This window comes from Homarus americanus, unplaced genomic scaffold (genome assembly GCF_018991925.1).
Source record: "Homarus americanus isolate GMGI-L3 unplaced genomic scaffold, GMGI_Hamer_2.0 scaffold30858, whole genome shotgun sequence".
In the NCBI taxonomy this organism is placed as follows: domain Eukaryota; kingdom Metazoa; phylum Arthropoda; class Malacostraca; order Decapoda; family Nephropidae; genus Homarus; species Homarus americanus.
The window spans coordinates 1,403,728-1,410,924 of NW_024737697.1; the positions used below are offsets into that span (position 1 = coordinate 1,403,728).

The 7,197-nt window shown below is 42.9% G+C and overlaps 1 protein-coding gene across 10 annotated transcripts in view; it reads right to left on the reverse strand.

Moving 5' to 3' along the window:
• Nucleotides 1-6,523, reverse strand: part of LOC121873532 (protein draper-like) — a 125,030-nt gene extending 118,507 nt beyond the window's left edge. For 5 of the 10 annotated variants that reach the window (XM_042377143.1, XM_042377140.1, XM_042377142.1 and 2 more), the window contains exon 1: nt 5,878-6,521. The gene's annotated coding sequence lies outside the window, so the exon portion shown is untranslated. Of the gene's footprint in view, nt 1-5,877 lie in introns of all 10 variants that reach the window. The other 5 variants (XR_006090261.1, XM_042377146.1, XM_042377144.1 and 2 more) reach the window with 3 other exon arrangements.
• Between the last annotated feature and the right edge of the window lie 674 nt (nt 6,524-7,197).

The window sequence follows — 7,197 nt, forward strand, 5'->3', positions numbered from 1 at the left end:
TGATTATTTGTTACGTTTTAATGAAGCACACGGGGCGAACTGATGGTGAGTGTGCACTGCCAGTTTTTAATTCAAAGGTTAGGAGGAGGAGGAGAGGATAGCCAAATGTAAGCGAATTTAATTAAACACGACCGAATCAATTAAGGTTTTCGGTAAGATGAGGTTAACTGGTCCGAACCGTCGAGAGGAAATTGGCAACACAGTGGAGAGAATACGGTATTAGCCAATCAAGACAGCTGCTCTTAAACACAGACTGTCCTCAGGGGGATAAACCATTGAGTCGGGCAGAACTTAAGGAATAAATAATCACCATAGGGGGGGAGGGGGATACGCTTATTTCACCTGATCTAACCTCACCTAACAACTATTCCCTCAGGAGAACTATTCTGCCTTCCCTTACTCTAGTTCTCGGAGACAGATTTTATGTTCATTGATTTCGGCAGTAGAGTATCAGAAGCAGCGGCACCCCCAATGGCACTCTGGGGGTCTAGCTCTTTCGAAATTGACAATTACAGCTTTTCAGCTCAGTAACGACCTAAGTTTCCTTTCTAAATTTGAGGGTTAGGACCGCCTAGCAGTGGTAGTTTGCATAGACACTTGATAGCTTGGGGGGGGGGGTGAAAGATAGTTCTGGGGGGGGGTAAGTTCTCAGACAGTGAATGTAACAATATTAATTAAAATCTACAGCTCAATAAACACTATTACTTTGTACTCATCGTCGCTGTGTATATATATTTGTACTTTTATATTATTGTATTTCTAGTCACTTTAATATTAAGTACAGTATCACCTGAAGAATATCCACCCCAGCTTATTTCACTTTAAGATTAACCACCCTAACATTAACCTAACCTCACCCCCATGTAGCGTTAAGTTGGTTTAGCCTTAGGTGAAATAAGCTGGGGTGGATATTCAGGTGAAATAAGCTGGGGTGGATATTCTTGAGGTGATCCAGTGTATCTAATGTTGTTGTGGTTGTTTACGCTTTAGTGGTTGTCATGGTTACCGTACTATCAACATCTTACAATACATACTCCCAACACTCCTCCTCACGGCAGTTGCTCGAGGCTGACCTTAATCCAGGGGTCGAGTCTTACCTTACCTACATTTACACCTGATATTACGTAGTGAGCGTCGACACTGGCGATATTTAGCGGGCAGTCCCTTAACGTCAAACACTGATGATATAAAGGTCAAAACTGTCAGATTTAACTGCCTGACTCTTAATCTTAACAGTTTCTCTTTGGCAATTAAACATAAACGAAGTGAAATAAGATAAACAGTTTGACCCAGAGGTAAGGCATGATGGAGGGAGGCACAGGACTTTAGCTCTTATAGGGATGTTAACTGATGTGGTGTATATCATCCCTGTTCACCTTTTACACCTAGTACCTAAGTCACCTCCTGTGTAGTACTAAAAATACTCAGTAACATTCAGTACCACAATATCCTACCCACTGGCAACTGTTAAAGACACCCATTGTGACCTCTGTAATCCCTTTTGTGCTACAGCTTACAGGATAAGTATGGGGTACACAATAAACTAGCCCTCACCTGCACCATAAAGTACTAGTAATGTACTTTATAGGCAAAAACAAACAGGAGGTTGAGTATGTTTGTTTTCTGTTTTCCCTTCAAGTAGCAGCGATACACAACAGTACATCCTCGTCACACACACCTCACTAGTACTTTATAGAATGGAAATATTAACACGAGGATATTACAGGGGGGGAGGGGGGAGCTTGTTTGTATACCTAAAGCTGATGAACTACCAGCTAAATATAGAAGGAAAGACGTGTGTAGAGGGAGAGACATCCACTGTTACGTGAGGCAAGGAATAAATGATGCGAGGGGAAGGGAGGAGAACGAAGGCGAGGAGTGGAGCATATGAGGTGAGGTAGAGGGAGGCCAGAACCCCAACAGGACCTCAGCTCTTAGGATAACAGCGGCGTAAGGAAAGAGATGACACTGAATGACGGCCATGGAAGGAACAGAACCCGGAGGTGAGACATCCTGTGAACACTACTATACTGTCAGGTGAGGATGACTTACACTGACGGATCACCCTAGATTATTTCACCTAATTAACCTCCCCAGGTGAAATAAACTAAGGTGGCGATTCTTTAGGTGGTGCTTAAAGTTATGAATAAACAATTTAGTGGTGACAATAGAGACTAAGGTGGAAGGTGACCCGTATTCTAAAATTCTAGGATACGATCCCCGAAGATTAACCACCCTAACGATAATCTAACCCCAGCTTAATTCACCTAAAGATTAGTAAACCCTAATGCTAACCTAACCTAACCTGATCACCTGGGGCGGAGATTCTTCAAGTGGTTCTGAAATATTCTTAATGTATAGAGGTTAATAATTCAAGTTATTTTTTTATGGAATTAACACACACACACACACACAATTTAAGGATGGGCGTGTGAGAGAGAACTGGTGTGACGAGGGCGTGTGGAAGGGGGACGATGATTGCTACAGTCAAGTGTGATGATCTCAACAAATAAAGGCTTGTCCTGTCTAGGGGTTTACTGCTAACAATAACACATCAACACAAGACAGGGAAACACTCGGAAGAAACTAATGTTGCAATGGGTTAAATATTTATGTCACTAATTAAGGTTCACGTGAGGACCCGAGTTTATTTTACCTGGATGATTAAGCACCTCAGTTTATTTCATCTTATGTTAAAATACCCTAACGCAACCTGTGGGTATTAGGTTAGGTTAACGTGCTTAACCATCCCGGTAAAATAAACTGGGGTGCTTAATTCCGGTAAAATAAACTGGGGTGCTTAATTCCGGTAAAATAAACTGGGGTGCTTAATCTTCACGTGTTGTATAATATGTGAGTACAAAACAAAAGTAAACAAAATATTGAAATGCCGTACGGTTCGAGTCTAATCGTCCTGGTGTCGTACAGTGGAGTCCGTGTGTGTGTGTGTGTGTGTGTGTGTGTGTGTGTGTGTGTGTGTGTTTGACCCTCCATCACCTGAGTCTGTGTGTAGCTTGGGTTATATAGGAGAGGAAAAGTCTTTGTTGTTTTTGTTGCTTGAATGAAATAAAAGAAGTAAGAAGAAGGGAATTTAAGGCTCCCTCAGAACAATATTCCCTTAAGAGAATCAAAGTAGCATTTTTTTTTACAAGAACAACAAAGACATCAGTCGAGAGGAATATTTTGTGTTGGTAAAAAAAAATAAATAAAAAAAAGCGATGTGAGAATATAACTGACACGTGAGGTAATTTTCTAATATTTCTCACAAAGTTAAAATAAACACAAACTGACAGCATTCAACCGTTCTCCTTCCGCGGTTTAAAAACATAATAAAAAACATTCAAGGACAGAAATGTGGGAATGCGTCGCTTGCACTTCCTACACTTACAAGGTGAAGAAACTTTACCTTGTGTTTCGTAGACGAGTGTTGAAATGGTATGTGTTCTATCTCCCAACTGGTAAACAAACAGACCGTATTGATGTTCCTTCTATAGAGTACAAACACACAAACAGATCGCCCAAACACCACCTAGAGGAAAAATGTGTACAAGCTGCTGCATTACACGCCCCCTTACCTTTTACTCTCTTCACAACAAACGGGGGAGACTTAGGAAATCTTGGCGGGTCCTCATAAACGTCTTCCTTGATGCTAACACGGTTCCTGAAGCCTCCCTCGCTCTCCAAGGCCCCCAACTGCGTGTGTGTGTGTGTGTGTGTGACATTTTCAGCTGGAGGTTGCGTGAGGCCAGACCAGACAGCCACTTCTCCAAGCTCACTTTCTGTATTAGCACTGACCATTGTGTTGTGACGTTTGGCCCTCATGCTGGCCAGTGTGTAGTGATGTTTGGCTCTCATGTTGGTCAGTGTTGTGATGTCTGGCCCTCATGGTGGCCAGTGTGTTGTGATGTTTGGCCCTCATGCTGGCCAGTGTGTAGTGACCGCCTGGCCCTCATGCTGGCCAGCCAGGCTCTTCACAACACTGGCCTGAATGCTGTCAAGGTTCCACCCAACATACCAGCCTCCTGCCACCAGCTCTCTCTATTACACAAATGTTCTCAAACACAGACACTTCTCTCTCTGATGGGGACTTAACAGAGGAGTAAGTGTACCAACTGTCAAGACTAATTAAACATGAATGTCCCTTAAGGTACGACCACTTCATAATCCTTTGACGATCACAACCTTTTAAAACCATATGACAATTGTACTCAAGGGGTTAAATTCACCGTCTTAGAAGGGTTAAGATGTCTTAATCAACGGGTTAACATCCATTGAACTCATTACGATATCCCAAACTTGTACGAAAAGTAACTACTGATGCGAATGGCCGTCACTATTTAGCCAGCAAAATGAACAACACTACACACACACACTTGTCGATGTTGACAAACGACAAAGGTTAAGTTATCTTGTTCCATATAGGAGAGAGAGAGAGAGAGAGAGAGAGATCAGCCGGGGCCATTCACACGGCAGCCGCGGGTGTTGCTGACTCACCAAGAGCTGTACAGTTAACGCGTCACACCAATGGCCTTATTACCATCCTTCAAGGCTGACCAATATACCACGGTCTTTACTCCACGAATCACCACAACACTTAATCCAATAGCCGTACAAAGAACTCTTGATTCCTTTATTCCAACAACTCGACATTTCGCTGTATTTCGCGAAGTCACAAGTGAGTAGACCAACACCGCCACCTGTTCGGAGACAGTGGAAGAGGCTGTACATGCCCCCCAGCACCTGGCAACAGTGAAGTGACAGTCGACCGGGAGTAAGCTGACAGGTGGTGATGAGGTCAGTAAGAACCAGCCAATATAAACTTGAGGATGAGGGTACACAACACAACGTCCGTGGCCCGTCATAACAGTTACCTTTATTGCCACACCACGCGACGCTGCCCCTTCATATTGCTCTATTCCCTCACACTAGCGTCGTCATTAAGCGTCCCTCATACTTAATTGGCAGATCTAGAAACTCTTAATTACATTGAATGTTTTTTTTCTTCTTTTCGATGTCATTAAATAAATAACCTTAATAGCCTCACGTACACATTAAATACACATAAAATACGTTCACTATTGATAAGTACAATCTTTACCCAGAATTAATACATATTCCAGTTATGAACAATTATTATAATGTACGTTCAATGTTGAGAACACTGTACACACACACACATATATTACACCATAAGCGCATCTTTTATATGAAGAATTCCCTCCAGTGATGACCAACACCGAGGAAGGTCAAATCCATAAAGCTCAAACCCATTGTACAACAGAGCTGCCAACGACAACCAATGCTGGAAAATATTTTGAGTATAACTGTTTTAAAAGTTCGAGCTGGGAGGCGTAATAAGATTGGCCAACTTTTCTTCCATTTCATTGTTTTTTTTACTTCAATATTCGCTAAGTAAACTGTTTGATTGTTTTTTTTACTTCAATATTCGCTAAGTAAACTGTTTGATTGTTTTTTTTACTTCAATATTCGCTAAGTAAACTAGTTGATTGTTTTTTTACTCCAATATTCGCTAAATAAACTGTTTGATTGTTTTTTTACTTCAATATTCGCTAAGTAAACTAGTTGATTTGGGTTTTTACTTTAATATTCGCTAAGTAAATAAGAAATGGAACCTTGGGTGAGTCCCGCGATAACGTGAAACATAATGGCTAAAAATAACATTGCCCTAATAAGGTACATTTAATCCCCGGATCAGAACTGTGCGGGTAATGGTTATGTGATCCTTGTGATAATATCAACATGAAAATGTAAAACAAAAACTAAAATTTCTTCTTGACAGAGATCGCTGTTATGTACATGGTGTAAACAAGACCTCTATTCATATACTGTACTGTGAATACTGAGACTATAACTTACTGGAGGGGTTGCAGGCTCCACACGTGTTGTTTCAGTGATGGTGCCTCGCTTTACAGAATCCTTTCCACGCACGATTACCTCACAGATCCACCAACTATCACAGTACACAGGGTAATAAAACCTTAAAGAAAGATATACCCTTAGCTGGAATCACTGGCAAACTCAAAACCTTGGTGACTTCACTGTTGCAGTGTCTTTCAATATGAACTGTCTGCAAACTCACTGACTTTCCGGTCAAAACTTTCACTTAACGGTGTGTTGTGCCCAGGTATGTGTGGCGCGGTAGCTGTAGTTGGGTGTATTCATTCAGGGAGCAAGAGGGGTCTCCACTACAGTCCGTTCAGCTCTATCCCTGTGTCCAACAATCGTCACTGACAAATGCTCTTCAATTATCCTTTCTGTTTCATTCAATAACAAGATTTGTCTTAATTAGGTGACTCGAGATACACACCTGTTTGTATATTGGTTCTACTACAGGTCTCAGACACACTTGGGTTTACATTAAATTCCACTATCACTTTGGTACGTAAATCCAATACCGCTTGGCGAGCCGTCAGGACGCCGTGTCTCCACACATCCACGCGCTGTCTAGCGACCAGCACAACTGAGAAGCAACTGAGCGAGGGGCGACCCAGCTACGGTACCACCACACCACTCTCACACACACCCTCACTCACCACCACGACCACCTACTCAGTCTCAGCTGATCCACCCTCCCCACCAACCGTCCCACACCATCGCTGTCCACCACGATCTATCCAACCTTCCCGCCCCCCTCAACACTCTCTTCACAACACCAGAGTTTTTGGTCCTACAGGTCATCCACGTTTTAGCGCGCCTCTGTGCACGCACACAGACATGGCAAACAAAGGAATCTTCCAACTAATTCAAACAAGACAAACAAATGTTAGAGTGGGTGAAGAGCTGAGTGTCTGGCCTGTGTATATTAACCGACTCGGAGGGCGTTTCCTTCACGGCTTGACCATCTTATAGGGTCCACCCCCACCACCATGCCTCATCGCCCTCATCACCACCCTACACCACCACCATCACTATCACCACCATCATTTAGACAACTTGGAAAACAGTACTAGGTGGTGTGACTCATTCATGGTGAGACATTGTTATAAGTCTTGTGGTTGTTAGGGCAGATATGTTCGACACCTCAAGGTCCTTTTGACAGGGCGGTGATGGTGATAGAGGTGAGGAGGGTGGAGATGGTGATAGGGGTGAGGAGGGTGGAGATGGTGATAGGGGTGAGGAGGGTGATAGGGGTGAGGAGGGTGATGATGGTGATAGGGGTGAGGAGGGTGATGATGG